Source organism: Lactuca serriola, chromosome 8 (assembly GCF_051521515.1).
Source record: "Lactuca serriola cultivar US96UC23 chromosome 8, Lser_US96UC23_V15, whole genome shotgun sequence".
NCBI classification, from domain to species: domain Eukaryota; kingdom Viridiplantae; phylum Streptophyta; class Magnoliopsida; order Asterales; family Asteraceae; genus Lactuca; species Lactuca serriola.
This window is the reverse complement of record NC_136415.1, coordinates 154,706,066-154,717,849: the sequence shown is the minus strand read 5'-3', so window position 1 is coordinate 154,717,849 and position 11,784 is coordinate 154,706,066. Positions and strand designations below refer to the sequence as shown.

At 41.0% G+C, this 11,784-nt stretch overlaps 1 non-coding gene across 1 annotated transcript; it reads left to right on the top strand.

Moving 5' to 3' along the window:
- Positions 1–10,982: 10,982 nt before the first annotated feature.
- Positions 10,983–11,055, top strand: TRNAR-CCU (transfer RNA arginine (anticodon CCU)). Its single transcript has one exon. It is a non-coding gene; the product is annotated as a tRNA-Arg (tRNA).
- Positions 11,056–11,784: the final 729 nt, after the last annotated feature.

Below are 11,784 nucleotides of genomic sequence, written 5' to 3'. Positions count from 1 at the left end.
AGTATGGATCAGGTAGTTGTAGATCCGTGAGTATGGATCGGGTGAAGAGGATAGTTTTAGATCCTTGAGTAGCGATCAGGTAAAGAGGAAAACATTAGATACGAGAGTTTAGATCGTGTCATTGTGAGGATCGATGGGGTGGGATAAGAGTTGCCTTTATATGGTGAAATTGTGCAAGTTTGAATGTTCTATATTTATAAATATATGATATAACATTGTGGGATGAAAACCCTATATGCTCACCAGGCTCCCAAGCCTGACCCACTCAGTTTTCTTTGTATCACAGGTATTAATACGAAGACATATTTCACAGAGAGATTTAAAGGAGATATAAATCAATTGTGTAATTAAATGTAAGTTATGTTTATGCTTATATGTCTGTATCGGAACATGACATCCCGAGGTTTTATTATTAAATGAAAAATACATTCCCTTTGAGAAATGTTTTGATAAGTTATCATCATGTCTTGTTTTGGGAACAAATTCCGAAACCGTTATCTTTAAAAGATTACTCTAATTTTATAAAACAAAGCATAAACAAAATCGGTCTTTTCTGGCCGTGAAAATAGGGATGTCACATCATCAATTCTAGCAAGAGCTCGACGAGTTCACCTTCAACAATACATCAGACTGTCTTCAACCAACCCGTCAAGTTCGTCCTTGAACTCGTCGAGTTCATCTTCATCCATATCAAGGTGTTCATTTTATGACTCGCCGAGTTCATCCTTGAACTCGTCGAGTCTGTCTTCATGTAGTTGGGACATTGCCTTGAACTCGTCGAGTTCCTTCTTGAACTCGTCGATTCCTTTGATCTTCAAGTCTATTACAAACCCTAACAGGCTGAGTGTTCCTTCCACTCAACCAAAGACCATTTCCAGAAGACATTTGGTGGAAAATGCGACCTGACTCGCTGAGTCACCCAAGCAACTCGTCGAGTCCCTCTTTTGTCCAAAACTATTCATTCGATTATAATGGGTCTTAATGCATCCAAACCATAGATCTAACCTCTTAGGGTCCTTTTATATGTAAAGTTCCGATCTTGACGTCCATGCATGGGGGCTTCTGGCTCAAAATCCATAAAAAGAGGTATATAAGAAGCATGGGTCTCTCATGGCTATAAAGTTGGCAACTTTATGCCATAGGAACCCTCAATGGTTCCAAATCTGAAGTGTAACTCCAAACACACTCACAAAATCCGGTTATAACTTCACAACTCATAAAAAGGGTACGAAAATAGCCCCAAATCAAGATCTAAGTAATGAATAGCCAAGGTATTAGCTTTATACCTCAAATGAGCAGGAAATGTGCCAAGACTTCTGGATCTACTTGCTCTCTCTTGATCAACCAAGCTTCCTTCTCCTCTTCCAACTTCAAATACACACAAAAAGGCACCAAAAATCTCAAGAACACTCAAATAAGGCTTAGGGTTTCGAGTTAGGGTTTTCTCTGGGTTGGGAGGAACAATGGAGGCTTTGTTGGGCGTTATAAGTTGTTTAATTAGGGTGAAACCCCTAAATGTTAGGGTTTCATCTAGACAGTCCTAGTCGTCGATTTAATATCCCGACTTGTCGAGTAGGTCACTTATCCTGTCGATCCAAAGTTGAGTCTAATCGACGAGTTGGGCCTCCAACTCGCCGAGTCCCAAAGCAAAACATGAGTTTACTTTAATTAAAATATGTACCAAGAACTGGGTGTTACAGGATGCCAACATATTATGGGTCCAACTGTCCACGGGATTTAATACCCCAGGCCCACAACCATCGGGTTGGAATGCCCACATACTACAAGTCCAGTCATCCTCGGGATGGAATACTCTCGGCCCACGACCATCGGGTTGGAATGCCCAGGTCTGTTGGCTCTCGCACACAGAAGATAAGCCTTAGCTAACAATCAAACATGTGCACATATATCAGATAATCACATAATAGTCTATAGACAAGCAAATCGATCTAATAGATCATAATAGCATAATAACATCCTATCTACCAGGATACTGATCTACCAGATCATAAGAGCATAATACCATCCTATCTACCAGGATACTGATCTAACAGATCATACTAGCATAACATATCCGGATAACAATCCAAAAGGGTTGCCCTTGGTGCCTTAGTCCCTTGAGTATAGTGAGGAAAACTCACCTCACAGCCGTCGAACTGTAGTGATAAGATCAAACTCTTGAATCACATCCACGAACTCCACCACCTATGTTCACCACAAACCACTTCCATAAATTCCTAATTTCCTAAATATCCCCAGAGGTCAAACTGGTCAACCCTCGGTCAAAATCAAAATCAAGAGTCCATTTTGACCCAACTCGTCGAGTGCAGCTAGGAACTCGTCGAGTTCCTTAAGAACTCAGAAAGTCATAAAACCCTAACTGACTTGTAACATCCATAAAATATGAGCCATTAAAACTTTTTAAATCATTTAAAACCATTCAATTATTACAATTTGTTTTCAAAATAGTTTAAGCATCAGAGTTCCCAAAAATCATATCATCAATCGAGGAAGTGTACGGTCACGCCTTGGCCTTTCCGCGGTCATCTGCTGAACCTGAAACAATAAACCAAAACTGTAAGCCCGAAAGCTTAGTGAGTTACCCCCAAAATACTCATACTTACAATAATACACATACTATAACAAACAGCATACTATGGGTCCAATCATCCATCGAGTACAGTGAGGATAACTCACCTTGCAACTGACGTGCTGAAGTGATAAGCTCCGCTCTCGGGTCACTGAAACAAACTCCACAACCAATATTCACCAAAGAACCATACTCATAATTTCCAATTTCCCAAAATGCTGCCAGAAGTCAAATAGTCTACCCTTGATCAAAGTACAAGTCAATGGTCAAGGTCAACAGTCCATGTTAACTTCAACTGGTCGAGTACAACCAGCTACTCGTCGAGTTCGTTGCATAATTCGTCAACTCGTCGAGTCACATGAGTGACTCGTTGAGTTCCTAATGTTTGAGGTCGTAAACTCTTTGGTCAACTCATCAAGTTTCCCTGCAACTCATCGAGTTCATGTGTGTCAAAAGCCGGGAAACCCTAACTGACTTGCCAAGTCACCCTATTGATTCGCCGAGTTCATGACAATCTTCATCGGACTCGCCAAGTTGACCATGTAACTCACCGATTCCCTTCAGTCCATTATCCATTCAGATGCTTTTTAAGCCATGATAAGGTCCCATATTGCAGATCCATCTTCCCAAGGCATGTTCATCATAGAAAGTTGCAAACATTACGTGCATGCAAGGCTCTAAAGACTCTCGATGACAAATCCAAGCTTGAAATGCAGTTTTACACTTAAGGAGGGGTTCATACTTGCCAAAGCTGATAGCTTTATGGACTTAGAGACCAAAGAGAATTTAGATCTGAAGTTACAACTTCAGATCTTAGCTCATACCCAAGAATAGCATCCTAATGTGCTAGAAAAGCCCTAAAATTCACCCAAATGAGATCTAGAGGAAAATGAGGTCAAGATAACAACTTGATACCTTCCAAGAGATGCCAACTAAGGTAGATACCAGATCCCCACACGTTCTTTGCTCCTAGCCACTTGCTCTCTAGGTTCTTCTTACAAAGATCCACCTCCCAAAGCTTGAAACACCTAAGGATGAAGCACACACACGAATTAGGGTTTGCTGAACTCTTAAGAGGCTGCAAGGGGGCTGAAGAAGGCTTATGATCCTTTAAATAGTGTGCCAAAACCCAGAAATTAGGGTTTCATCCTCCAGCTCCTACTTGGCGAGTCCTATCTTGGACTCGGCGAGTAGGTCACTTAAACACGTGGCCCAACCCGTTGCTACTCGACGAGTCAGGCATCCAACTCGTCGAGTAGACCTTGAATTATTAATATTAAACCATAAATTAATACTTGAGAATCGGGGCGTTACAATTCTCCCCCGCTTGAACTAGACTTCGTCCTCGAAGTCTGCTATGGTGAACAACTTCGGATAGTGCTCCCGCATTACTGCCTCCAGCTCCCACGTCCACTTGAACCCTCTTTGGTGCTCCCATTATACCTTTATCAAAGGTACCTCCTTGTTCTCCAGAACCTTCACCCTTGTCTCTAGAAGGGCCATGGGCCTCTCAACAGAATCTAGGTGCTCATCGCCCTGAATGTCATCCAATGATACCACCGCCTCCTGATCCATGATGCACTTTCGCAATTGTGAAATGTGAAAGGTGATGTGAATCCCAACCGAACCTTTTCAAAAGGTCTATCCTACATGCCACTTTGCCAACTTGACAAAAACCTGATGATCCAAAGTGTCGGAAACCCAACTTTCCCTCTTCTTGAAACAAACCCTTTGCTGACAGGATATTGGTCCTAAGATATCATAAAAAATCAATCCACTAAAACACGAACACTTATGCCTGGCCCAAATAGTCTCGAGCCAGAATACCAAGCATATCAGGTCCAATCAATCATAGGGTCTGGTCATCCTCAGGATGGAATACCCTAGATTGGAATACCTATATGAACATAACTCGAGTCTACTCATAACTTGAGATCCAAGGATCTACCCTTGCGTCTCATCCACCATCCTCTGATTCGTCACAACTGAGTGTAACTCCCCCGAACCTTCAACAATACATCCATTCTGAACGCGCTCCTACCAAAAGACATAACCAACACAATCTCTATGCCCACATCCTATGACTGGAATACCCTTACATGGTCCTCAACATAATTCTGGATTGCCTCCGAGCCCACAGCATGAGTCTGGTATGCCCTCTCTGGCCCTCGGCTCATGACTGTAATGCTCCCGATGACCGACTGACACTACTTTCGTCACTTCAGTTGCCCAACACTTCGGTCCCATAGATATCCACTTTCCTCTGTCGCTCGAAGGGCTTAATCGACGCTCCTCTCATCAACAAACAACATAACGATACAAAAACTTCTACTACACACGAATCCCATGTCATAAACCCACTTCAACTCTTCCTGCTACCATATGATGTTTCTCAGGCGAAGTCGAAACCTCCTTATTCCCAACTTGTCTGCCCACTATCTGAAACATCGGACACCTCACCGATTACTGAACCAAAAGACACACACAAACAACAATCCCACACGTCTCCCGAAAAGAAAACTGACTGGTTGGACTTGCTTCCACGCCCTGCCGTCAGCTTCAACTAACATAATGAACGTTACATGACCCACGTCGGCCTCACTTTCTACCTGGTCTTCAGTGACCCATCTTCTCCTTACTTCAGACACGATATGGCTCTTTCACGAATGAAACCAACCCAATACACATCACAATAACTCAAACCATCATCAACATACCTACCACTACCGGCCAACCAGTACGGCACTCATATCTAACCCATATCACTCCTTTCGGGTTGGAATACCAACATGTCTAATCAATTCAACTATCGAGTTGAAATTCTCATGGTTTTTTGGCCTACCGCCTCAACCCTACCGCTCCCCTTAAGCCTCCGTGCCTACGACTTTCAGTTGGCCGGTAGCGGGTATCTTGGCCTACTGCATAAAGCAGGACCGCCACAACCCTATCCAAATTCCATAGACGATCATGAGAAAGATCTAACCCGGTTCCCAGAACCTGAATGACAGGATATTCTAATCCCAAGCCTTCCTAAGGCTGACGAATACCCAATCGGATCTACTTCCCAGTCCCTAACTAGAGTATTACCCAATCCAAGAAGATTAATCCTTTGAGGCACTCCGAACTAATGAGATCACCAAGATCCTCTTTACTCCATTCGATATCTAATAACAACTTCCGATCAAATCAAAACACAACTGAGTCTTTAGCCTTCTCCAGCAACATGTTCAATACTTGGGGACAGACCTACTGATTGATATAGCATAGCAGCATACTCAATACCCGCACATAGATCTACGAACACATACAGAGTCTTCAACATGACTGGACCACCTCACCAGGACTTCAACCTATCTGGACCACTCTCAGAACCTTCAGCATGTCTGGACCGCCTCTCTAGGCCTTCAGCCTATCTGGACCGTTCTCTGAGCCTTCAGCCTGACTGGTACACCCCACCGGCCTTCAGTCTATTCGGGCCGCTCTAAATTGTTGAACATCTCCCTGGACCACCCCTCCTGGTGATCCTTCCCATGCAGACTGTTCTAACCCACTTGGGGTTCCAAACTCCTAATCCTTTTTGTGGACTCTAACCCCGGCCTAACCCTAGGCCTCATGTTGATCGTCCACCCTCTTAGAAATATGTGGTCTATTCCCCAACTCGTGTATCTCCCACATATGCTAAATGACCCACACCCCTGTGTTGAATGTACTGCCGAGCCCTGGCAGCTAATAAAACCCTCAATCAATCAATCCAAAAACCCTCAGAGTCGAGCACACCCTCGACCAAAAACTCAATTCCTGACTAGAACTCCAAACTGGTTCCCCAACTTCTGCTATCAAGCTTCAAGACGACTGGTTTCTTATACTGGGGAGTTTTATCGAACCCCCAATCAACACAATCCTCAAACCAAATAGCCACTAGGGCCTCCATTCTCCTTGTCGGGTTGTGAAACTTATCCCTGTTTCAAAACCTCTTCCGCTTCCACATCCCTGGGTAACTCTCCCCCACTTAGACTCGACTAAGCCTTCATAATACATGAGAATTGGAGGATTCCCAATCCTTATCACTTCCCCCACGATCGATCTGATGAAAACCAACTCCTTCCCACTAGTGCTCCATTACTAGCCAATCCCAATTGACCACACACTTATAAGAACCAGATGAACACTTCCTGATTCCCAGTGAAACCGACAATCACTAATGCTTGAATAACCTCACACTCAAGTCCTGAATACCACAAGATAGATGCTCCAACTAATACCTCGGCAACGAGCTACTTCCTTTGGCGCTTTAGTCCGTCAATCACTCACGGTTTCTAAAACCACTGAATCCTGACAATGTTGACTAACCCTTCTGTGGGACCCTATCCGCAGACCTCCCAAATACTACTCCTTTTCCAAAGGTGTTCCAAACAAGTTTCCCGCTCTCGGGTTGTAGGAATCATTCTCTTCTGGGTTCACACCCTAACTCACTTACCAGCTCAAACGTCTACAGCTGAATTGCAGCAGCTGAAATAATCTCTACCCTAAACCAGGCTACAAACTGCTTCCAAGACATAGTCTACAATCCCAAAAGTTCAATAGGTCGCATAATCAATCCTTACCGCCTGATACAAGAGATCCAAGGCAAACCAGACCTCATAATTACTTATGCCACGTCGACCCACCTACGTTCACCGACGCTGAAACAATGTTGCCTATCCCTGCAACCGAATGACCCCAAGCTGCAATACAACATGATCCTAGGTCACAAGCCTGCTCACTCCTTCGAGCTCGAAAACTAAAAGGGCACAATCCTTGCCCTATAAAATGAAAATTCAATCCATCATCAACCATTCCATTTCCAGCTGCAAGACCCCAGCTGAACATAATCATTACTCCTTTCCGGAGTCCCCACGACTCACATTTCGGCCTCGAGCAAACCCCCAACCCTCAAATCTAGAAACACTTGTGCTAGCCTCTCCCGCTCAACCCACAGAATATAACGAGTACAGATCATCCCCTGATCTCAAATAACTACGATCCTCTACTTATCAGAATATGTCCCAGCAACAAATCCCGATACTGAAAAGCTCGACTAACTCCTCCCCTGCCTTCGTTACATCTGATGTAGCTACTGTGGCAGCCGCCTCAACAAGGGTTGCATAACGCTCATAGAAATACTCAACGATGGAGGTCTTAATAGACCCGAACATCTCTGAAAACTATCCCCAGATAATCTTGATCACCTCCTCTCAGATGATCTCACTAACACGATCCTCTAACAGTACTTGCATATCCTGGTTGCCAGCTTCCAATCCTAACCCAGATCCGGTCTCAAGACGTGTCGAATAATCCATACCAAAATAGGGAACCAACTTCCAACTAACCCCAGGGGTTGTGACTTCCTTGCTACGCGTATGGGTCCTGTGCTTTCAGTAGTACAGGCCCATACTACCTTCCACACCTACCCATATTTGTCTCAAGTATCACCACAACACCCTAACAATATACATACCCCTTATGGTCGCTCAACCTCACTCCTAGAGGAAGGCTAACTTTCTCACAACTGACCTATCGGTCCCACACAACCTACTCATCCATGAAACTTCCACCAACCCTGTAGCACTAGTGTATGCTAGCCTTACATAACATTGGACCCTGAAGACTTTCAAATATCCAATCCTACCCTAAGCCCTTAATGAGATAAGACAGAACATAAGGCCAAATGAAACATTCTCATGCTATAAGATCTTAATTATGTATAACCGTGATGCATATACTAAACAACTATAGTAATGATGTCAATCTCATATAAGGAAAACCCTAGGCTAGCAGGCATCATGTAATCAGGCAATTCTATCATGCAATTCCTGAAGATCCCTAGCCTAGTACTAGCATGATGTTCTAACATATCACATAATCAAATACTACATGGTATTTTGGGGTCTACATATTGGCTCTGGCTGATCATACACTTCGCATCCTCTTTTACTTATTTTGAAAACCATTTAAAATCATTTTGAAAATCTTTCCTTGATTTGAGATTGGATTCACACGAGTGTTCCTCCAATTCACTCAAACCAAGGCTTTGATACCAACTTGTAACATCCATAAAATCCGAGCCAATTTAAAACTTTTTAAATCATTTAAAACCATTCAATTATTACAATTTGTTTTCAAAATAGTTTAAACATTAGAGTTACCATATATCATATCATCAATCGAGGAAGTGTACGGTCACGCCTTCGCCTTTTCGCGGTCATCCGCTGAACCTGAAACAATAAACCGAAACTGTAAGCCCGAAAGCTTAGTGAGTTACCCCCAAAATACCCATACACACAATAATACACATACAATAACAAACAGCATACTATGGGTCCAATAATCCATCGGGATGGAATACCCCAGGCCCTCAACCATTGGGTTGGAAAGCCAACATACCGATACACTTCACGTAACAAATATACAACTAACAGCATGAACTGGGTCCACAGCTTTACAGACTGGATTACCCCTGGGCCCACAATATGAGTCTGGATTTCCTTTCAGGCCCACAACTCACATCTGCATTGCCATCGAGCCCACAGTACGAGTCTCCCTCAACTCGTATCTGGAATGCTCTCGGGTTTGTTGGTTACCGCACGGAGCAGTTTCATCTCAACCCATCCCATATAATATGTCGACATATAACACAACTAATGCACCTACACATAACCACATCATACTACAGGTAGTCCTATAGATCTACCTAACTGGCATAACAACTAGCATGCAGACAGTCAGACCAACCATATGTCACTAAGCATAACCACATCCGATCTACCAGGATACCGATCTAACAGATCATACTAGCATATAACCATCCTATCTACCAAGATACCGAACTAACATATCACAACAGTAATAATCCCAATAACAAAACAAAGGGCCGGCCTTGGTGCCTTACACCCTTGAGTACAGTGAGGATAACTCACCTTGCAACTGACGCGCTGAAGTGATAAGCTCCGCTCTCGGGTCACTGACACAAACTCCACCACCTATATTCACCATAGAACCATACTCATAATTTCTAATTTCCCAAAATGCTCCCAGAAGTCAAATAGTCTACCCTTGGTCAAAGTCCAAGTCAATGGTCAAGGTCAACAGATTTCATTTCGATTTCTATGTCGCACTGAAACTTCGAAAAATTATAACTTCCTTATATGAAGACGGATTTAATAACAATAGTTTAGTTTGTTACGGTCTCTACGACTTTCATTTAGGTTAGTTATCCTAACTAATCTTTTATTTTTGACATTTACTTTAGCCCTATTTATTAAGTTTTAAAATAAGTTTTCATACAAATATATATATATATATATATATATATATATATATATATATATATATATATATATATATATATATATATATATATATAATACTTATCCAATTTCCACGTACATAACATATGAACACATATATTCAAATAGTTCTCTTAAAAGATTACAATCATTGGCCAACGTAAATACATATTTTATAATTAATACCTAGCGAGAAACACGGACGTTACATGTGAGTGTCATGTATTTAGCTTCTAACCCATTCTCACCCCAAAGAACCAAACATATGGAAACACACTTACATTTTGTAAGGTAATGCGTTTTTATTGGTCAAGTCCACGTGTTGCATGTTCATCCGTTTGCAAACATATTTAGTTTTTTTTACCAAAGGACTACTTACATAATTATTTCTTGATTTCCGGGACAGTTTAAGATCTAATGAACGTCCCTCTCAAACTAAGGGTGGCGTATTAATGTGTTAATTTATTTTATGTGTTGTTGTGGGTTTTATATACATGTATAATTTACGGTCCTTTATTATATATACGATGATATATAATGCAAACTCTAATGCGTACATTCCCATTAACACGATTTTATCAAACAGTTTTAATAATTGACAACGACAATGAATTTTTTTAAATCAATCAAACACTTCTATTGAAAATAATAATTGAGCCATTTTTTATACATACCAACTACAAATCAGTTTTTTTTTTAATGCGGGTCTATGATTGGTAAACGATACATTGATGAATTACTACATAAAACGTTAATGAAATTTATGAATATCATACAATCAATTTTTTTTAAGATCGAACCCATGATATCTAATTTTTTCTTTTCAAAAAAAGAAAATTTATAACATGGATTCAGTCTTTTACAAACTTGAATGCATTAATTTGTAATTGTTTAAAATAAGTTAAAACAATTGTAATATGGTATTTATAATTTTAAATAACGTTTTATGTCGTGATTAATCAACATGAAAAACATCATCTTGTACGTAAAGCAATTTTATGTGAAAACATGCTCGGCTTAATAGAGTATACATTATATAGATATCCATAGGATCCCATTACAAATAAGCGCCTGTAGCTCAGTGGATAGAGCGTCTGTTTCCTAAGCAGAAGGTCGTAGGTTCGACCCCTACCTGGCGCGACTTGGTCTTAATAATTTTTTTTTTCGGTTTTCATTTGTTTTTCGCTTTTTGTAAATAAAACTGTTAAAGTCAGTCATTGTTAAATAAAACAGATTTGTGGATATAAATTAAAATACCGTATAACAACTATAAAAGATTTCTATGAGTGGACAAAATAGCTGAATGAACATTATTATATAGAACTATTGAAGTCATAGTATTAAATAGAATGGTGGATATAAATTTAAAATACCGTATAACGATTAGAAAAGAAATCTATGAGTGGACAAAATAGCAGACACGTGAATGAACAAAATACCGTCATGGACACGTATATTTAGATACATGTTTAAATTTTGATACAACATATACGTAGAAATAAGGGTGCATGGACACATGGTGTGGACGTTGTTCGGCCGGAAAACATCTGTGGGCCAAAGGCCTTCGGTTCCGTATGGCAACGGTTTCAAATTGGTGAGGTTGGCCGGGTTGTGATAGACTTGAAGCCGTTAACCAACGGCTATTATGTTTTAAAGTAAATTGTCTTTTTTTATTTTTATTTTCAAACTATATCTATCCAACTAGCATATGGTAACACAACATATGTGTTGGATGACTACATGATATATCTATATCAAAGAGACTTTCATGTGAAAGCCTCTATAAGTTTTGTTATGATCAAACTCTAAGGAGATGGTTTTTTTTATGCAGACCAACATCCAACGACATTCAATTTTTGTACACTGCAC